We start from the raw sequence: 23,943 nt of genomic DNA, 5'->3' as shown, positions 1-23,943 counted from the left end.
ATGGGTTTTACCCCTTCAAGTGGATCAACCAAAGTCCATACTTGGTTGGTGTACATGGATTCCATTTCGGATCTCATGGCCTCTAGCCATTTCTCAGAATCTGGTCTCATCACAGCTTCCTGATAGGTGGTAGGCTCATCTTCTATGAGCACAACGTCATCATGGTCAGACAAGAGAAATAAGTATCTCTCAGGCTGACGACGTACCCTATCAGACCTACGAAGAGGTATGTCTACTTGAACTGGTTGTTGTTCCTTAACTCTTTGTGGAACAACATCATCCACAACACTTTGTGGTTCCAGTTCAATTTCCCACTAGTCTTTCTAGAAACAAGGTCCCTTTCTAGAAAGACCCTAGTCTTTGCCACAACTACCTTGTGCTGACTAGGAATGTAGAAGTAATATCCCTTAGTTTCCTTGGGATATCTAATAAAGTAGCACTTGTCGGATTTGGGTCCTAATTTGTCTGAGACTTGACGTCTAACGTAAGCCTCACAACCCCAAGTCCTCATGAAAGACACCTGGGCATCTCTCCCAGTCCATATCCTATATGGTGTCTTTATCACCGCCTTAGATGGAACTCGGTTGAGAATGAAAGTTGCCGTGTCTAGAGCATATCCCCATAGATATGTCGGAAGATCTGTGTGACTCATCATAGATCGTACCATATCTAATAAGGTACGATTTCTCCGTTCGGATACACCATTCCACTGTGGTGTTCTAGGAGGAGTGAATTGGGATAGAATCTCACACTCAGCTAGATAGTCACGGAACTCATGGCTAAGGTATTCTCCACCTCGATCGGATCGAAGTATTTTAATACTCTTGCTAAGCTGGTTCTGTACTTCATTCTTGAATTCTTTAAACTTTTCAAAGGATTCAAACTTATGTGTCATCAAATACACATAACCATATCTACTGAAATCATCAGTAAATGTGATGAAGTACCTATAACCGCCTCTAGCAGCAACATTGAAAGGGCCACATACATCACTATGTATGAGTCCTAACAAATCAGTTGCTCTCTCGCTGTGTCCACTAAAGGGAGTCTTGGTCATCTTGCCTCGTAGGCAGGACTCGCATATCTCATATGATTCAAAATCAAATGAGTCCAACAAACCATCCTTATGGAGTTGGGATAAGCGTTTGTCATTTATATGACCTAAGCGACAGTGCCAAAGGTAGGTTTGGTTCATATCGTTCGATTTGAACCTCTTGGTACTAACGTTATAGATAGATCTCTCAAGGTCTAGAATATAGAGTCCGTTCATCAGAGGTGCACTACAATAGAACATATCGTTTAAATAGACAGAACAACATTTATTCTTTATTATAAACGAGAATCCTTTCTTGTCCAAATAAGAAACTGATATAATGTTCTTAGTCAATGCAGGCACATAACAACAATCGTCTAACTCTAGTATAAGCCAAGAGGGCAGAGATAGAAAATAAGTCCCTACAGCAACAGCAGCAACCCGTGCTCCATTGCCTACTCGTAGGTCTATCTCGCCCTTTGTCAATGCTCTGCTATTTCTCAGTGCTTGTACATTAGTACAAATGTGCGAAGCACATCCGGTATCTAATAACCACGACGAAGAAATAGAGAGGTTGACTTCTATAACATTTATACCTGAAGTAGAAATCTTATTTCTCTTCTTGTTAAGATCTTCCAGGTATCTTGTGAAGTTCCTCTTCCAGTGCCCTGCTTGTCCTTGATATAGTTGATGAAGTTGTTCAACCATATCGTAAGCACACATCAACTCATGTTGCTTCTGAAGCTCAGAGTTCATGGTTGCGAGCATTAGACAGGACACATCTAATGCGTCATCTTGATGCTTCTTGTAAGCATCCCGGTCAGCTCGCGTGGCAGTGGCAGGAGGAGCCTCCGGAATGGGCTGCTCCAGAACGTACAGTTTACGTTCCTGGGTGAGAACTATTCTCAGGTTCCTGTACCAGTCCAGGAAATTTGCTCCGTTGAGCTTGTCCTTCTTAAGGACAGAACGCAGGGAGAAAGAGTTTGTATTCGACGTCATGGTTATCTACAACAGAAAATTTGCAGAAATAAATATCATATTCTTTTAAAATCATTTAATTAGGCCTTTAATTAAATGATGCTCCCACTGAATTCTATAATTCTTGTGGGACAAGATCCACATCATACTAACCCTTGAGTTAGCTTTGGCTAATACGCCCAAGGCTTAGTATGATCGGTAGGTAACGATTACCAATTACATCTCTATGCAACTCTTGTTTATAAAATCAATATCCGCATTTATATTAAAACTCGAGTTAGCTTTGACTAATACGCCCGAGAGTTAATATATATGTGATTTTGACCTATCTTTTCCAACCGTTGGAAGAATGCCTATAGTTGACTCGATCTAACCGAGCAACTAGGAATACTCAATCTAATTGAGTTTGTATTCACCCATGCGTTGATAGGCGGGACCAAGATAGTCCCTCTGTACCCTACCAAGATAATATGTATTGCTCTGCTTTGGCAGATTCAACAATACATGTGATCGAGGTAGTGATAGGTATCACGGCACGATTAGGCATTTAGAGTTGGTTCGATCGAGATCTAATCTAATCGAAAATGATGCATCTTGTGCATGACTTAGATCTAATCTAATCGCAAGGGTGCATCATGTGCACGACTTAGATCTAATCTAATCGTAAAGCACTAATTAATTAATTACTTATTAAACATGCATCATATACATAAGCAATTAACTAATTAATCTATTTGTGATTTAGTCATGGCCCTACTACGATCTTCTCAAGCCAATGAGAAGATCGAATGGTCAACCTAGGGTCAACAGCTTCTCCAAGCTCCTCCCTTTGACCACCTTGTGTTGCTCGTGCCCGCCTCGGAACTCCGTCTCATGTGGACCCTCCACCGCTCCAATTTGTACATTACAATTTGAAACTCAAGTTACATTCGAGTCTAAATCTAATTTACAACCAGAATATGTGAGAAAGGCACGACGCGCAGGTCGCGGAAAAATAAAAACATACAACACGCGCAAACACATAACGACACGCAGGCTGTATTATGAATTACAACACAATCCAATCATATTGGGTTTTTGGGCCATGACTATCACAAAATTAATATATAATTCAAAATTATATATTTTCATAATTTTTCTATAATTTTAAAATTAATTTTTTTACAATTTTTACGAGTAAAATTTCCCGACGGTCCTGTTTAGCGGTTTCGGGCGCAATCGCGGAACGGATCCCCTTGCAGGGCCAGGGGCAGCGCCCCTACCCGCGATCTAACCATCGCGAGGGTTCCTTTGTGATCCTACAGCGCCTTAGCCCGCTGTCCCAAAACAATTTGGGACGAAACCTTTGAGAAGAATTTTCCCGGCGGTCCCGATTAGCGATTTCGGGCGCAATCGCGAAGCAAATCCCCTTGCGAGGTTAGGGGGAGTGCCCCTACCCACGATCTAACCATCGTGAGTTGCTCCTAAGCGATCCTACAGCGCCTTCGCTCTCTGTCCCAAACGGATTTGGGTCGAAACATCACCGTTTTGGAAAAAACTTCCCGGTAGTCGAAGCTTACAAGCGTCTAAACACTTGTGCTTCGATTACTCGAGAAAAATACTCATAAAAACCCAAAAATCATAATTTTACAGAAAATTACAGAAACTTTAGTTTTCATAAAACCAAAAAATTAAACTCGTACAAGCCTTGCACGTGGCTCTGATATCACTGTTGGGTTTTTCGGGCCGCGAAAATCGCTTTTCGCGTCGCGGAAACCCCGAATCACCCAAAGCCGTAGATCCGTGCAAGGAAAACCGAACGAAAATTACGAGTACGAGTTTTAAATATCTAGATCTACTCCTAGATCTGTGTTAAGAAGTATACCTTGAAGCGTGCCCTTTCGCGTTCCCGCTCGTCCAAGGAATTGCCGGATCTCTAGACTGTCAAGCGTCGGTCCTCTAGAAGTATCCACACGGACACGTAGGTGGAGAAAACCTCACACAAAGGTGTGCTAGCACCTTGGTAAGATTCGGCCAAGCAAGGAGGAGAGGGAGAGGGAGAGGGAGAGCTTGAGAGGAAGAAGGAAGAAGATACAATAATAATCACTTGAATGAAAATGAATCCATTTTCATTCAAATTGTGGCCGGCCATATTTCCCAAATGTAACCCCCTCATTAATGCATTAAGTTGTCATCAAAGAGGGAATGTAACCTCCATGAGGTGGCACTCACTAGTAACTCCCATGAGGTGGCAACCATGATGATGTGGTGCATCATCATTGGTCCACATCAATGCCAACTCACCAATGAGGTGGTATAAAGTCAAGTCTAACTTGACTTTTAATCTTCCTCTCAAGTCAAGTAAAACTTGACCAAATCTCTTCCATGGTTGATCGAATCCAACCATTTGATTCAAGCCAACTTAATATAATAAATCTAATTCATTTAATTAAATTGATTCAATGAGTCAAAATCTAAATTAGACTCATTGAACACATGAATCAACTTGAGTCGAACTCAAGTTAGCCCAATTAGGATTACTCTTAATCCAATTTGATTCATCAAATGAATCTAATCCTCTTGGTTCATCATATGAACCTAATCTCCATCTAATTGTCCTAAGTGTGTGACCCTATAGGTTCTTGTAACGTTGGCAATGCCCTAAACCCATTTAGGAGCATAAGTAATGAGCGGTATCTAGCAACACATCATTACTACCCAAGTTACAAGAATGTCGAGATCTGACATCACCTTGTGACTACTAATTGTGACTCTTCACAATATATGACAAGTGTCCTTCCATCCTAGACATCTAGATTGATCAATATGAGGCATAGACCGTGTCATCCTCTAATCAATCTAAATCTTGAACTCCAAGTAGACTCACTCGATCAAATGAGCTCAACATCTAATGTTGACTCATTTGGGCATGGCCATGCACTTAGTGGTCTCACTCTATCAAGAATACCGATGTCGCTCCCGTCATATGGGAGGGATAGATCCCATCTATATCACTCACATCCCTCTACATAATTCGTTATATACCCAGTAATCGCCTTTATAGTCCACCCAGTTACGGGTGACGTTTGACGAAACTAAAGTACATAACTCCTTATGTAGGGATCTATGGTGACTTCAGGTCAAAGGACTAGTAGTCATACTAATAGCCACATGAGAAAGTATATGACACTCATATAACGATCCATGATACTTTCTCATGGCGGGTCATTCAGTATACATTCTCTAATGTATAACCATGTGTCAACTTGGTATCTCTATATCTATGACTTGTGAGATCAAGTCATCGAGTTATCGAGTTGACCTACATGCTAGTCTTATTACATTAACATTGTCCCTAAATGTTAATACTCGAGTAGGAATGATTAAGAGTAGTGTTCCCTATATCATCTCACTATCGGTTCAACTAACCGATTGATATAGGTGAGAACCATCTACTCAAGGACATTATTATACTTAGTTTATTTGGCACCAATACAAGTAAGTATAATAACCATAATCCAAATGCCTTTATTAATATACAAGAATATGATACAATGAGTCCTTACAATCATCAAATGATTGGCTCTAGGGCTCTAACTAACAGGATGGACTTATTTATAAGGGTCGCTTGGTAGCTAAAGGTTTCAAGCAAATTCATGGTATTGACTATGATGAAACTTTTTCTCCAGTAGCGATGTTTAAGTCCATTCGGATCATGCTTGCTATTGCAGCATACCACGATTATGAGATCTGGCAGATGGATGTCAAAACCGCGTTTCTGAATGGAAACCTACTCGAAGATGTGTACATGACACAACATGAGGGTTTTGTAGATCCACAGCATACTGGCAGAGTATGCAAGCTGTATAGGTCCATTTATGGACTAAAGGAAGCTTCTCGGAGCTGGAATCTTCGATTCGATCATTCAATCAAACAGTTTGGTTTCATCAAGAATGAAGATGAACCTTGTGTCTACAAGAAGGTTGTAGGGAACATAGTTGTCTTCCTCATATTGTATGTGGATGACATACTACTCATTGGGAAAGACATCCCTTTGCTGCAATCTGTCAAGACTTGGCTAGGGACTTGTTTCTCAATGAAGGACTTAGGTGAAGCATCCCGCATTCTAGGCATATAGATCTATAGAGATAGATCTAAGAGATTGCTTGGCCTAAGTCAGAGTACATACATTGACGAGGTATTACTTCAGTTTGCCATGCAGAACTCCAAGAAGGGATTTCTACCGATGTCACATGGTGTGAGTCTTTCGAAGACTCAAAGTCCTTCTTCTAGAGAGGAGAGAGACCGCATGGATCAGATCCCTTATGCTTCAGCCATGGGATCTATCATGCATGCCATGCTATGTACTCATCCTGATGTCTCGTATGCTTTGAGCATGACGAGTAGATACCAGTCAGATCCAGGTGAAAGTCACTGGATAGCAGTCAAGAATATTCTTAAGTACTTGAGAAGGACTAAAGAATATTTCTTGATATATGGAGGCGATGACGAGCTAGCTGTAAAGGGTTACAGTGATGCTAGCTTCCAAACTAATCAGGATGATTATCGATCGCAGTCAGGGTTTGTATAAATGGTGGTGCTGTGAGCTGGAAGAGTTCGAAGCAGACACGATGGTGATTCTAACAGAGGGTCGAGTTTATTGTTGCATGAGCGGCAAAGGAGGTAATTGGATCCGCAAGTTCATTATTGAGCTTGGGTGGTTCCTAGCATAGATCCCATAGAGCTCTATTGTGACAACAATAGAGCAATAGCACAGGAACCTCCAGCGGACCAAACACATACTATGGCGCTTCCATCTCATTCGAGAGATCATCGAGAGAGGAGATGTGAAGATTTGCAAAGTACCCACTGAGGCTAACATCGCAGATCCCTTGACCAAGGCTTTGGCACAGAGAAAGCATGATGGTCACACTAGATCATTAGGCCTTAGAGCCTAAACTGATTGACACTAGTGCTAGTGGAAGATTGTTAGTAAGAGACCTAGAGCCAATCATTTGATGATTGTTGTATGGACTCGTTGTATCATATTCTTATGTATATATAAAGGAATTTGTTTTGGATATTATACTTACTTGTATTGGTGCCAAATAACTAAGTATAATAGCGTCCTTGAGTAGAAGGTTCTTACCTATATCAATTGGTTAGTTGAATCGATAGTGAGATGATATAGGGAACACTACTCTTAATAATTCATAGTCGAGTATTAACATTCAGGGACAATTTTAATGCAACGAGACTAGCATGTAGGTCAACTCGATGACTTGATCTCACAAGTCATGGATATAGAGATATCAAGTTGACACATGGGTATGCATTGGAGAATGTATACTGAATGACCCGCCATGAGAAAGTATCATGATGTTGGAGTATCGTAATATGTTATCATGTGTATTAGTCCTTGGACCAAAGGGTTTACATAAGGTTCCCTCGTTATTTGACTTCGTCAAACGTCACCCGTAACTGGGTGGACTATAAAGGCGATTACTGGGTATATAACAAATTATGCGGAGGGATGTTAGTGATGTAGATGGGATCTATCCCTCCTATATGACGGGAGTGACATCGATATTTTTGATAGAGTGAGACCACTAAGTGCATGGCCATGCCCAAATGAGTCAATATGAGATGTTGAACTCATTTGATTGAGTGAGTCTACTTGGGATTCAAGATTTTGATTGATTAGAGGATGACACGGTCTATGCCTCACATTGATCAATCTAGATGTCTAGGATAGAAGGACACTTGTCATATATTGTGAGGAGTCACAATTAGTAGTCACAAGGTGATGTTGGATCTCAACATTCTTGTAACTTGGGTAGTAATGATGTGTTGCTAGATACCGCTCATTACTTATGCTTCTAAATGGGTTTAGGAGCATTGCCAACGTTATAAGAACCTATAGGGTCACACACAAAGGGCAATTAGATGGAGATTAGGTTCATTTGATGAACCTAAAGGATTAGGTTCATGTGATGAACCAAATTGGATTAAGAGTAATCCAAATTGAGCTAATTGAGTTGGACTCAATTTGGTTCATGTGTTAAGTGAGTCTAATTTGGACTTAGACTCATTTAATTAATTTAATTCAATGAATAGAGATTCATTAAATTAAAATTGACTTGAACCAATGGTTAGATTAAATCAACCAAGGGAGAGAAGTGGTCAAGTTTGACTTGACTTGAGAGGAAGATGAAGGGTCAAGTTTGACTTGACCATTTGCCACCTCATTGGTGAGTTGGCAAAGAGTGGGCCAATGATGATGCTCCACATCATCATGGTTGCTTAAATGGGATGCCACCTCATGGGAGTTGCCAAGAGTTGTGACTCTTGGCATTCCATGGAGGTTATAATCCCTCTTAATGTGGTCGGCGACATCAATTCAAGGGTAAGTTTCATTTTGTGTTGAAACCTTCTTCTTCTTCCTCAAGCTCTCTCTTCTCTCCCTCTCTTCCACCTTGGTCGAACCATTCAAAGGTGCTAGCACACCTTTTAGTTTGGTTTCTCCATCTCTTGCTTGTGTGGATACACATAGAGGAGTATCTACTTTGATACTCTCGAGATCCAACGAGCCTTGGACGAGCGGGATTAGCGAAGGGCATCGCATCAAGGGTAAAGCTTTTCTCCTTTGTAGATCTATTTTAGATCTAGGCTTAGAAAACTCGTACGTGAAAGTTTTTACGAAATTTTAATCTTCGTACAGATCCGGTGGCATGGGAATTTCGGGGTTTCCGCAACGCAAAAAGCGGTTTTTGCGGCCCGAAAAACCCAACAATTTTTGGACGGCAGCATTCCGGCACGGGAAGGCAATGCGTCAAGAGGAAAGGCGGTCGCAAGGTTACCTCGGGAAAAGCAGAGCCATACGTCATGATTAGGAAATCACCTCGGGAAAGAAGAGGGAAAATGAAAAGACATCGAAATTTGAATTTGCCCCTTCTATAAAATTGAAAACAAACAAATAGCTGATATAATTAAGTGTGCTTGAGATATTTGCAGGAAATATCACAAGTAACGCGCAGCTAGTTAGAGCTACAACATAACACCTGGTCAGGAATTTAGGGGATAACCTCCAAGCCAGCCTGCTACCATTAATCCGATTCCTGAGCTAGCCCCTAAGAAGTTTCTTAACGACTACCAGGTCGGGTCCCAGACTCTCACCCCTGTGCGAGTTATAAGTGAGCATGCTCTCACGCCCAACAACCGTCCAGGTCGGTGTCCCAAACTCTCGCCTCAGTGCAAGTTATAAGTGAGCATGCTCTCACACCCAACGACCGTCCAGGTCGGTATCCTAGACTCTCGCCCCAGTGTGAGTTATAAGTGAGCATGCTCTCACACTCAACGACCGTCCAGGTCGGTGTCCCAGACTCTTGCCTTAGTGCGAGTTATAAGTGAGCATGCTCTCACGCCCAACGACCTTCAAGGTCGGTGTCCCAGACTCTCGCATCAGTGCGAGTTATAAGTGAGCATGCTCTCACGCCCAATGATCATCCAGGTCGATGTCCCAGAATCTCGCCCCACTGAAAGTTATAAGTGAGCATGCTCTCACACCCAACGACCGTCTAGGTCGGTGTCCCAGACTCTCACCCTAGTGCGAGTTATAAGTGAGCATGCTCTCATGCCCAATGACCGTCCAGGTCGATGTCCCAGACTCTCGCCTAAGTGCGAGTTATAAGTGAGCATGCTCTCATGCCCAACGACCGTTCAGGTCAGAGTCCTAGACTCTCGCCCAGAGTGAATTATAAGTGAGTCTACCCTCACGATTCACGACTTTCTCGGTCACTATCTCTTCCTTTTGCCTCAATATGAATTTGCACGGTCTACTTTCGTGCTCAACAGATCTGCAGTCATACTTCTATGGCCAATACGAAGGTACAAATAGGCAAGTCCAATGCAGACTACTACTTTCCTGCCCTTTCTGGTAAGAAAAAGTTTTGGTAAGTAGATTATCTTTTCTAAGTTTTCTTTTCTAGCAAATTTCATTGGAGTCGCGTGTCTATGGAACACAGTGCTATAAGAAGAAAGGAAATACAGACCCACAACTTTGAAGGCAAACAATGCAAGGAATATTATTTAATAGAAAGCTGAGAAACAGACCCACTGTTAGAATGTATACTAAAAGCCTAGCTTTTGTATAAACATTTATTTAGAAATAAAAGAATCACATTGGTCAAATGTCTACATTTATGATAAATGTAGTTGTTCAATTAATTTATATTGTAGATAACATGGTGTGTGGTATCACACACAGAGGATCATGTTATCAGCACCTTATAAATTATAAACAGTAGCTCACGGCCAAGATGGAAAGAAACAAACAATTGGAAGGTCGTAGTGTAATTAGGTATTAGTTTATCTTAACTATATAATTACACTAGTACACTTAGAGTGTATTGAGTAGGACCATTAGAGGTCGTCTCTTTTTATACTGACTTTATAAAGAAGTGTGTGCTCTTAATCCTAATAAAAATAACAAGCACATATATTTGATATTTATTTCTTTAATTTATCAATGGGTGAGATTTAGTTCGTTAAATCAATAAGCTCGATAAGTTGGGAAATGATATCACTTATAGTGTGTGTTGTTGATTATAGAAGGAAACTGTGTCCTAGTGATCTAGGTTGATAATGTCCCCAAGAGGAGCTCATAAGGATTGTCATGTTAAACCCTGCAGGTGGACTTAGTCCGACATGATGATAAGGTTGAGTGGTACTACTCTTGGAACTAAGATATTAATTAAGTGAGTTGTCAGTAACTCATTTATTTAGTGAACATTCGACATCTTAAACACAGGGAGATTAACACACTCATAATAAGAAAGAGCCCAAAATGTAATTTGGGATAGGTGCGGTAGTTCAATAATAGTTCTATAGTGGAATGAATTATTATTGATGAAATTAAGTTATGTGTTCGGGGCAAACACGGGAAGCTTAATTTCATCGGAAGACCAAAACCAATTCCTCCTCTCGGTCCCTATCGTAACCTCTTGTATATAGAAATTTATATCCACCACATACCCACTTCTTACCCACCTTTATACCCATCCTATTGGGTCCGGCCAAGCAAGCTTGGAACCTAAGCTTGGGTCGGCCAAGTAAATAGGATGAGTTGAGTTGGTGTGGTCGGCCCTAGCTTGAACCCAAGCTTGGTGTGGCCAGCCACATCATATTAAAAAGGGATTTTTATTAAAAAAATTTCTTATGTGGATATCATGGTTTTAAAAGAGAGTTTAAAATTTAACTCTTTCCTTTTATAGCTTTCTACAAAAGATTAAGAAAAGATTTGAAATCTTTCCTTATTTGTAGATTGAAAGGTGGATTTTAATTTTAAGAAAACTTTCCTTTTTAACCAGGTTCATGATTTAAAATAGAGTTTAAAAATTAAATATTTCTTTTATAAGTTTCTACAAAAGATTAAGAAAAGATTTGATATTTTTCCTTTTGTAGATTGAAAGGAGATTTTAATTTTTAGAGATAACTTTCCTTTTTGAAAATTATCCACATGTTTAAAAGAAAGATTTTAATTTATAAAAATTCTTTTTTATAATCCACCATGAAGGGAAAAATTATTGGAGAAATTTTTATAAATTTCCGAAAATAAATTAGGAAGTTTTAATTCTTGTGTTAATTAAAACTCTCCTTGTTTTGGGGATTAAAGTGGACAGTCATTACAATTGTGAAAAGGATTTTAATTTTTAATTAATTAAATTTTCCTTTTCATGCCAAAGTAATAAAGAAGTTTTTATTTAAATTTTCTTTATTTGTCAAGACCAAGGATTATAAAAGAGGTGGTAGGGGTGCCTTCATGGGTGTGAACTCTATTCTTTTCTTCCTCTCTTTTTCTCCTTGGTGTGGCCGGCCCTAGAGGTTTTCCCTCTCCTCTTCTCTTCTTCTTTAGTGGCCGGTTTTATCCTCTCTTGGAGCTCTTGATGGTGGCCGGTTCTAGCTAGGAGAAGAAGGAGAGAAAGGAGATTTTATTTCTTGCATCCCTTGGAGCTTGGTGGTGGTGGCCGGACCTCTACTTCTCTTGGAGAATTGTGGTGGCCGATTCTTACTTGGAGAAGAAGGTGGCTTAGGTGGATTCTCATCTCGGTAGATCGTTTCCCACACAACGTCCGAGATAAGAAGAGGAATACGGTAGAAGATCAAGAGGTTATTTGCTTACAAAGAAAAGTATAACTAGTAATTGTTTTCCGCATCATACTAGTTTTCTTTGTATAGTTATTTTTAGAAATACCAAACACAAGAGGCATATTTTTCTAGAGTTTTTGGATTTGTTTCGAAGTTGTGTTTCTTTTCTTTTATTTTTCGAATTTGTGATTCGATTGTTCTTCTTTGTTAAACCTAGAGTTATTTAAGGAAATTAAATATTAACTTTCCTTAAAAGGCTTTGTCTAGGCGGTGGTGGTTGCTCCCATATCCAAGAAGGCCATGTGCCTCGCCATGCAGTCCTGGAAGCCAATTTTGAAAATTAATATTTAATGGAATTAATAACATAGGTGGATTTGGATCAATAGTGTTAAGTTCCGCTTGTGATCCAAATCTAAATCATCAAGAACAGATAAGTTAATTTTGGAATCAATGATGTTAAGTTCCATCTGTGATTCCTAATTTAACTTCTAAAGAACACAATAGGTTATTTAAGGAAAGGTTCGACACTTGTACAAAAAAATTTTGTACAGTGGAACCGGTACGCTTTCTTAGGACTAACCAACAATTGGTATCAGAGCTAGGTTATGCACATGTCATACATAATTTAGGTAGGATAATAGTAGGATGTGCTAACTTTGTGGTTGCAGGCTCCAACTATTATGGCTTATAGATGTTGTGTGTGATTGGACCCTTGGACATGTCAAGGGCATTATTTTGTGTGAGCATGATTGTATGTAACTAATATAGCAGGAGCTGTATTAGCCCTAGGATTTTAGAATTTTATTTTCAATCTAGATTACATGTACATTCTCTCGTGGAATATAGGATCGGTATATGTAAAATTCTATTTTTGTCACAAATCGGATTCTTACGAGGCGTGGTACTTTTGGAGCACCAGAGGCGCAGCGAAATAAGAAGCAAGATGGATGCGACAACTGTTAGCTAGAGCCCTAGAGCCAATCATTTGATGATTATATTTTGGACTTATTGTATCATATTCTCTATTAATAAATAGATTACATGTACATTCTCTCGTGGAATATAGGATCGGTATATGTAAAATTCTATTTTTGTCACAAATCGGATTCTTACGAGGCGTGGTACTTTTGGAGCACCAGAGGCGCAGCGAAATAAGAAGCAAGATGGATGCGACAACTGTTAGCTAGAGCCCTAGAGCCAATCATTTGATGATTATATTTTGGACTTATTGTATCATATTCTCTATTAATAAAGGCATTTGGTTTTTGGTTATTATATTTACTTATATTGGTGCCAAATAAACTAAGTATAATAACGTCCTTGAGTAGAAGGTTCTTACCTATATCAATCGGTTAGCTGAACCGATAGTGAGATGATATAGGGAACACTACTCTTAATCATTCCTAGTCGAGTATTAACATTCAGGGACAATGTTAATGTAATAAGACTACCATGTAGGTCAACTCGATGACTTGATCTCATAAGTCATGGATATAGAGATATCAAGTTGACACATGGGTATACATTAGAGAATGTATACTGAATGACCCGCCATGAGAAAGTATCATGGATCATTATATGAGAGTCATATACTTTCCCATGTGACTATTAGTATGACTACTAGTCCTTAGACCTGAAGTCACCATGGTTCCCTACATAATGAGTTATGTACTTTGGTTTCGTCAAACGTCACCCGTAACTGGGTGGACTATAAAGGCAACTACTGGGTATGTAACAAATTATACGGAGGGATGTGAGTGATGTAGATGGGATCTATCCCTCCTATATGACGGGAGAGACATCGGTATTCCTGATAGAGTGAGACCACAAAGTGCGTGGTCATGACCAAATGAGTCAATATGAGATATTGAGCTCATTTGATTTAGTGAGTCTACTTGGAGTTCAGGATTTAGATTGATCAGAGGATGACACGGTCTATGCCTCATATTGATCAATCTAGATGTCTAGGATAGAAGGACACTTGTCATATATTGTGAGGAGTCACAATTAATAGTCACAAGGTGATGTTGGATCTCAACATTTCTTGTAACTTGGGTAGCAATGATGTATTGCTAGATGCCGCTCATTGCTTATGTTTTTAAAGGAGTTTAGAAACATTGCCAACGTTACAAGAACCTATTGGGTCACACACAAAGAACAAGTGGATGGAGATTAGGTTCATATGATGAACCAATTGGATTAGGTTCATATGATGAACCAATTGGATTCGGATTGATTTAAATTAGACTTATTGAGTTAGACTCAATTAGATTCAATTGTTGAATGAGTCTAATTTAAATTTGATTCATTAAGTCAATTTATATTAATGAATTGAGATTCATTAGATTGAAATTGGCTTGAATCAAAGAATGAATTCAACTCAACATGGAAGAGATTTGGTCAATTTTGACTTGACCAAAATGGGAAGTTGAAACATCAAGTTTGACTTGATGTATTGCCACTTCATGGAGGATGACTCATCCTACATGGCAGCTACATCATCTCCACCTCATGAGGTGTGCCACCTCATGGAGGTTACACCTCCCATTCCATTTAATGTGGCCGGCCACATTAAATGGGGAGGTTACATGTGTGTGGCCGACCACACTAATGTTGTAGGAGATTTCATTTTGTGTCATTCAAGTGGTGTTGAATGTTTCTCCTTCCTCCTAGCTCTCTTCCTCCTTTCTCTTGCTGTTGCCGTGGGTTTCAATGGAGGCAAGAAGGTGTATGAGTTGTGTTCCAAGAAAAGGGTGAAGTGAAGGTCACAAAGGAGGGTACCTAGTGGATTATGTGAGATCCCTTTTCTTTCTCTCCTTTCTTCCCTTTTTAAATCCTACCCGAGAGCCCTAGAGAGTGCTAGCACACTTGGGTGCTCTCTTCTCCATCCTTGAGTGTTAGAGAACACCTCTTGTTCGTGTGGATATCACTAGAGAGTTGTCTACGTTGACAACTTCGAGATCCGGCGTACCGTTGGACGAGCGGGATTTGCGAGGGCACGCTTCGAAGGTAAAAATGTTTTTCATTTGTAGATCTACTGTAGATCGTATTTTAAAACTCATACTCGTGTTTTCGGAAAGTTTTCTTCGCACGAGATCCAATGGCTAGGGTGATTCGGGGTTTCCGCGACGCGAAAACGCGATTTTCGCGGCCCAAAAAACCCAACAGTGGTATCAGAGCCACGTGCAAAGCGAGTACGAGTTTAGATTCGTATTTTTATGAAAAATATGCATACTGTAACATTCTGTGAATTTCCTAATTTTTATGATTTTATGGGTATTTTTCTCGTAGAAGCGAAGCACAAGTGTTTTTACACTTGTAGGCTTCGACTACCGAGAAGAATTTTCCGAAACGGCAATGTTTCGACCCAAATCGTTTTGGGACAGTGGACTTAGGCGCTATAGGATCGCTTAGGAGCAACTCGCGATGGTTAGATCGCGGGTAGGGGTACTGCCCCTAACCCCGTAAGGGGATTTGCTCCGCGATTGGGCCCGAAATCGCTAATCGGGACCGCCAGGAAAATTTTACTCATAAAATCTGTAAAATTATGAAAAATTACAGAAAATTATGAAAAGTATATAATTTTGAATTATATATTAATTTTGTGATAGTCATGGCCCAAATACCCAATTTGATTGGACAATTTGTGTTGTAATTCATAATACGGCCTGCGCGCCGTGATGTGATGTGCGTGTTGTATTTTATTTTATTTTTTGGTTTATTTTTCGTGACCTGCGCGTCGTGCCTTTCTTTTATTCTGGTTGTAAATTAGATTTAGACTCGAATGTAACTCGAGTTTCAAAATTGTAATGTACAAAATTGGAGCTGTGGAAGGTCCACTCGAGACGGAGTTACGAGGAAGGCGCGAGCAACACAAGGTGGTAAAAAGGAAGGCGCTTGAGAAGTTGACCTTAGGTTGACCATCCGATCTTCTCATTGGCTTGAGAAGATCATAGTAGGGCCATGACTAATCACAAAACTTAGTTAATTACTTGTGTATATGATGCATGTTTAATTAAGTAATTAATTAGTGCCTAGCGATTAAAATTAGATCTAAATCGTGCACAAGATGCACCCTTACGATTAGATTAGATCTACATCGTGTACAAGATGCACTCTACCGATTAGATTAGATCTATTTCGTGTATATGATACAACATCATTTAGATTAGATCTAAATCACGACAACTCAAAATGCCTACCATGCCGTGATACCTACCACTACCTCGATCGTATGATGTTGTTGAATCTGCCAAAGCAGAGCAACCCATACTATCTTGGTAGGGTACGGAGGGACAATTTTGGTCCCGCCTATCAACTCATGGGCGAGTACAAACGCAATTAGATTGAGTATTCCTAGTTTACTCGGTTGGATCGAGTACAACTATAGGCATTCTTCCAATGGTTGGAAAGGTAGGACAAAATCACATTTATATTAATTCTCGGGTGTATTAGCCAAAGCTAACTCGAGTTTTAATATAAATGCGGATTTCATCCTATAAACAAGAGTTGCATAGAGATGTAATTGGTAATCGTTACCTACCGATCATACTAAATCTTGGGCGTATTAGCCAAAGCTAACTCAAGAGTTAGTATGATGTGGATCTTGTCCCACATGAATTATAGAATTCAGTGGGAGCATCATTTAGTTAAAGGCCTAATTAAATGATTAAAAATATGATACTTATTTCTGCATTTATTTCTGTTGTAGAATTTCCATGACGTCAAATACGAACACTTTCTCTCTGCGATCTATCCTTAAGAAGGACAAGCTCAACGGAGCAAATTTCCTGGACTGGTACAGGAACCTAAGAATAGTTCTCACCCAAGAACGTAAACTGTACGTTCTGGAGTAGCCCATTCCGGAGGCTCCTCCTGCCACTGCCACGCAAGCAAACCGTGATGCTTACAAGAAGCATCAAGATGACGCATTAGATGTGTCCTGTCTTATGCTCGCGACCATGAACTCTGAGCTTCAGAAGCAACATGAGTTGATGGGCACTTACGATATGGTTGAACATTTTTGTCACCTATATCAAGGACAAGCAAGGCACTGGAAGAGGAACTCCAAAGAATACCTGGAAGATCTTAAGAAGAAGAGAAATAAGATTTCTACTTCAGGTATACATGTTATAGAAGTCAACCTCTCTATTTCTTCATCGTGGGTATTAGATACCGGATGTGCTTCGCACATTTGTACTAATGTACAAGCGCTGAGGAAAAGCATGGCATTGACGAAAGGTGAGATAGACCTACGAGTAGGCAATGGAGCACGGGTTGCTGCTATTGCTGTAGGAACTTACCATCTATCTCTTCCCTCTGGGCTTGTACTAGAATTAGATGATTGTTGTTATGTGCCTGCCTTGACTAAGAACATAATTTCAGTTTCTTGTTTGGACAAGAAAGGATTTTCGTTTACAATAAAGAACAAATGTTGTTCCGTCTATTTAAACGATATGTTCTATTGTAGTGCACCTCTGATAAACGGACTCTATATTCTAGACCTTGAGAGCCCTATCTATAATTTAAATACCAAGAGGTTCAAGTCAAATGACATGAACGAAACCTACCTCTGGCACTGTCGCTTAGGTCATATAAATGACAAGCGCTTATCCCAGCTCCATAAGGATGGTTTGCTGGACTCATTTGATTTAGAATCATATGAGATATGCGAGTCATGCCTACGAGGCAAGATGACCAAGACTCCCTTTAGTGGGCACAGCGAGAGAGCGACTAATTTGTTAGGACTTATACATAGTGATGTATGTGGCCCTTTCAATGTTGCTGCTAGAGGCGGTTATAGATACTTCATCACATTTACTGATGACTTCAGTAGATATGGTTATGTGTACTTGATGACACATAAGTCTGAATCCTTTGAAAAGTTCAAAGAATTCAAGAATGAAGTACAGAACCAGCTTGGCAAGAGTATTAAGATACTTCGATCAGATCGAGGTGGAGAATACCTTAGCCATGAGTTCCGTGACTACCTAGCTGAGTGTGGGATTCTATCCCAACTCACTCCTCCTGGAACACCACAGTGGAATGGTGTATCCGAAAGGAGGAATCGTACCTTATTAGATATGGTACGATCTATGATGAGTCACACAGATCTTCCGACATATCTATGGGGATATGCTCTAGAAACGGCAGCTTTCATTCTCAACCGAGTTCCATCCATGGTCGTGATAAAGACACCATATAGGATATGGACTAGGAGAGATGCCCAGGTGTCTTTCATGAGGATTTGGGGTTGTGAGGCTTACGTTCGACATCAAGTCTCAGACAAGTTAGGACCCAAATCTGACAAGTGCTACTTTATTGGATATCCCAAGGAAACTAAGGGATATTACTTCTACATTCCCAGTCAGCACAAGGTAGTTGTGGCAAAGACTGGGGTCTTTCTAGAAAGGGACTTTGTTTCTAGAAAGACTAGTGGGAGCGCGTTCGATCTTGAAGAAGTTCAAGATGCGAACAATAGCACTGATGCCTCGATGGAAGTTGAACTGGAACCACAAAGTGTTGTGGATGATGTTGTTCCACAAAGAGTTGAGGAACAACAACCAGTTCAAGTAGACATACCTCTTCGCAGGTCTGATAGGGTCGTCGCCTGAGAGATACTCATTCTCTTGTCGACCATGATGACGTTGTGCTCATAGAGGATGAGCCTACCACCTATCAAGAAGCTGATGAGACCAGATGAGAAATGGCTAGAAGCCATGAGATCCTAAATGGAATCCATGTACACCAACCAAGTATGGATTTGGTTGATCCACAAGGGGTAAACCCATTGGGTGTAAGTGGGTCTTTAAGAGAAAGACCTGAATGGACTTATCTATAAGGGTCGCTTGGTAGCTAAAGGTTTCAAGCGATTCATGGTATTGACTATGATGAAACCTTTTCTCGATGGCGATGTTTAGGTCCATTCGGATCATGCTTGCTATTGCGACTTACCACGATTACGAGATCTGCCAGATGGACGTCAAAACCGTGTTTCGAATGAAACCTACTCGAGGATGTGTACATGACACAACCTGAGGTTTTGTAGATCCACGAGATACTAGCAGATGCAAGATGCATAGGTCCATTTATGGACTAAAGCAAGCTTCTCGGAGCTGAATCTTCGATTCGATGATGCAATCAAACAGTTTGGTTTCATCAGAGCGAAGATGAACCTTGAGTCTACAAGAAGGTTGTAGGGGATATAGTTGTCTTCCTCATATTGTATGTGGATGACATACTACTCATTGGGAAGGACATCCCTATGCTTCAGTCTGTCAAGACCTGGCTAGGGAGTTGCTTCTCAATGAAGGACTTAGGTGAGGCATCCCGCATTCTAGGGATACAGATCTATAGAGATAGATCTAAGAGATTGCTTGGCCTAAGTCAGAGTACATACATTGACAAGGTACTCCTTCGGTTTTCCATGCAGAACTCCAAGAAGGGATTTCTGCCGATGTCACATGGCGTGAGTCTTTCGAAGACTCAAGGTCCCTCTTCTAGAGAGGAGAGAGATCGCATGGATCAGATCCCTTATGCCTCAGCCATAGGATCGATCATGTACGCCATGCTATGTACTCGACCTGATGTCTCATATGCTTTGAGCATGACGAGCAGATACCAGTCAGATCTAGGTGAAAGTCACTGGATAGCGGTCAAGAATATTCTTAAGTACTTAAGAAGGACTAAAGAATATTTCTTGATATATGGAGGCAATGATGAGCTAGCTGTAAAGGGTTACAGTGATGCTAGCTTCCAGACCGACCAGGATGACTATAGATCGCAGTCGGGGTTCGTATTTTGCATTAATGGTGGTCCTGTCAGCTGGAAGAGTTGAAGGGACATAGTGGTGATTCTACGGAGGTGAGTATATTCTGCATCGAGGCGGCAAGGAGGCGATTTGGATTATAGTTCATCACTTGAAATTGGGGTGGTTCTAGCATTGTTGACCCTATTGAGCTTTATTGTGACAACAATGGAGCTATAGCACAGGGAACCTCGCTCACACCAGTGGACCAAACACATACTACCATCTCATTCGAGAGATCATCGAGAGAGGAGATGTGAAGATTTCTAGAGTCTACAGAGGCTAACATCGCAGATCCCTTGACCAAGGCTTTGGAACAGAGGAAGCATGATGGTCACACTAGGTCATTTGGGCTTAGAGCCTACACTGATTGGCACTAGTGCTAGTGGGAGATTGTTAGCTAGAGCCCCAGAGCCAATCATTTGATGATTGTATTTTGGACTTATTGTATCATATTCTATATTAATAAAGGCATTTGGTTTTTGGTTATTATACTTACTTATATTAGTGCCAAATAAACTAAGTATAATAACGTCCTTGAGTAGAAGGTTCTTACCTATATCAATCGGTTAGCTGAACCGATAGTGAGATGATATAGGGAACACTACTCTTAATCATTCCTAGTCGAGTATTAACATTCAGGGACAATGTTAATTCAATAAGACTAGCATGTAGATCAACTCGATGACTTGATCTCACAAGTCATGGATATAGAGATATCAAGTTGACACATGGGTATACATTAGAGAATGTATACTGAATGACCCGCCATGAGAAAGTATCATGGATCGTTATATGAGTGTCATATACTTTCTCATGTAACTATTAGTATGACTACTAGTCCTTAGACCAGAAGTCATCATGGTTCCCTACATAAGGGGTTATGTACTTTGGTTTCGTCAAACGTCACCCGTAACTGGGTGGACTATAAAGGCGACTACTGGGTATGTAACAAATTATGCGGAGGGATGTGAGTGATGTAGATAGAATCTATCCCTCCTATATGACGGGAGAGACATCGGTATTCCTGATAGAGTGAGACCACGAAGTGCATGACCATGCCCAAATGAGTCAATATGAGATATTGAGCTCATTTGATTTAGTGAGTCTACTTGAAGTTCAGGATTTAGATTGATCAGAGGATGACACGGTCTATGCCTCATATTGATCAATCTAGATGTCTAGGATAGAAGGACACTTGTCATATATTGTGAGGAGTCACAATTAATAGTCACAAGGTGATGTTGGATCTCAACATTTCTTGTAACTTGGGTAGCAATGATGTATTGCTAGATGTCGCTCATTGCTTATGTTTTTAAAGGAGTTTAGAAACATTGCCAACGTTACAAGAACCTATTGGGTCACACACAAAGAACAAGTGGATGGAGATTAGGTTCATATGATGAACCAATTGGATTAGGTTCATATGATGAACCAATTGGATTCGGATTGATTTAAATTAGACTTATTGAGTTAGACTCAATTAGATTCAATTGTTGAATGAGTCTAATTTAAATTTGATTCATTAAGTCAATTTATATTAATGAATTGAGATTAATTAGATTGAAATTGGCTTAAATCAAAGAATGAATTCAACTCAACATGGAAGAGATTTGGTCAATTTTGACTTGACCAAAATGGGAAGTTGAAACATCAAGTTTGACTTGATGTATTGCCACTTCATGGAGGATGACTCATTCTACATGGCAGCCACATCATCTCCACCTCATGAGGTGTGCCACCTCATGGAGGTTACACCTCCCATTCCATTTAATGTGGCCGGCCACATTAAATGGGGAGGTTACATGTGTGTGGCCGGCCACACTAATGGTGTAGGAGATTTCATTTTGTGTCATTCAAGTGGTGTTGAATGCTTCTCCTTCCTCCTAGCTCTCTTCCTCCTTTCTCTTGCTGTTTCCGTGGGTTTCAAGGGAGGCAAGAAGGTGTATGAGTTGTGTTCCAAGAAAAGGGTGAAGTGAAGGTCACAAAGGAGGGTACCTAGTGGATTATGTGAGATCCCTTTTCTTTCTCTCCTTTCTTCCCTTTTTAAATCCTACCCGAGAACCCTAGAGAGTGCTAGCACACTTGGGTGCTCTCTTCTCCATCCTTGAGTGTTAAAGAACACCCCTTGTTCGTGTGGATATCACTAGAGAGTTGTCTACGTTGACAACTTCGAGATCCGGCGTACCGTTGGACGAGCGGGATTTGCGAGGGCATGCTTCGAAGGTAAAAATGTTTTTCCTTTGTAGATCTACTGTAGATCGTAGTTTAAAACTCGTACTCGTGTTTTCGGAAAGTTTTCTTCGCACGAGATCCAATGGCTAGGGTGATTCGGGGTTTCCGCGACGCGAAAACACGATTTTCGCGGCCCGAAAAACCCAACAACAACTCAACCCGATGGCGGTGGCTAAAGATGGCAACAGCTAGGGTTGGAGCACATGGAGGACAGTAACAGGAAAAGGCCATAATAGTTGGAAAATAATTTCCATATTTATTGCTTTTATTTACTGTGATGTGTGTGTATGCATGTGATGTATGCTAGGATAATTTAAAATTCCTCACTTTAAATTACTAAGTGGAAGAGAGATTTATTTTAATAAATTTCACGGTCTCTATTACTGGTTTGTAAGTAATGCAAACAAACTTACGTGTTGACTCTGAGTGCCTTCCTCCATATCGGATGAGTTTGTTTGCGGGTCACTAGATCAAACTTCCATTTAGGATGACTATAGGAAATTAATTAAGAGCGTGTGATCTTCCCCATCGGAAGGGGCATAATCTTATTAATGGACTTAGTGTCAGGTATACACTTAGGCACGTCTAATAGTATCCTCCCCATCGGAGTCACTGCTATTATTTGTGTGACCAAAGAAAAACCAACTATTAATTTGTCAAAAAGATAAGTTGACAAGATAATAAAATTAAAACCCCCTCTTACAAATGTCGAGTTTTTGTATACGTCCACACTATCATGGCATACAAAATTCACGGTGTATGAGGTGATTTTATTTGTCAGGATGACAAGAAAATAAAATTAATGGGAAAAACTCCTCTTACAAATGTTTGATTTTGTATACGTCCACATTATCGTGGCATACAAAATTCACGGTATTTGAGATAATTTTATTTGTCATAAAGACTTATTGACAAGATAATTAATGGGTAAAACCCTCCTCTTACAAATGTTTGAATTTGTATACGTCCACACTATCGTGGCATGCAAAATTCACGATGTTTGAGGTGTTGGTGAATTTAAATGATATTGTTTTGAGGAATCAATATTATTTCAAATTCGAAGTTTTTGACCAAATATTTGATAGACCAACTATTAATTTTATTTGTCATAAAGTTAGGATGACAAGATAATAAAATTAATGAATAAAATCTCCTCTTTGATTTTATATACGTCCACACTATCGTGACATACAAAATTCATGGGGATTTTAAGGTGTTGGTCTTAACCAAATTTTGTTTGTGATTCTTAGGATTTAAAATGTTTGTCAATCCCCTAGTTGTTATACTATAGAATAGACTTACTAGTCTCAATTGTAATGATTAGAAATAGGACTTGGATATTTAGGTAGATTGTCCTCTTAGAACTAGAACAAAATAGGTGTATTTCATTCATTAGTTAATACATGATTAGTGGTGTTATCTGCCAGTACCTGGTGTGTAGATACGGGAGCCACTAATCATATCTGCAATTCATTGCAAAGGTTCCAGGAAACCCGATAACTATATGAAGGGGAAGTCACCGTCTACATGGGCACTGATGTAAAAGTGGTAGCTATTGTAGTGGGAGATGCTTATCCTCTGATAGGAATAAAATATGGATTTTCAGAAATTGTCTTTACGTACTAAGTTTAGAAAGAACCTGATTTCAGTTTCTAAACTATTAAAGAATAAATATTGTGTCTATTTTGATAATAAAGTTGTTATCGAGAAAATAGAAAAGATATCTGTTCTGGTACATTGTTTAGCAATTTATAAATCCAATAAC

The sequence above is a fragment of the Zingiber officinale genome, chromosome 6B (genome assembly GCF_018446385.1).
Source record: "Zingiber officinale cultivar Zhangliang chromosome 6B, Zo_v1.1, whole genome shotgun sequence".
Classification (NCBI taxonomy): Eukaryota; Viridiplantae; Streptophyta; class Magnoliopsida; order Zingiberales; family Zingiberaceae; genus Zingiber; species Zingiber officinale.
This window is presented reverse-complemented; position numbering follows the sequence as displayed.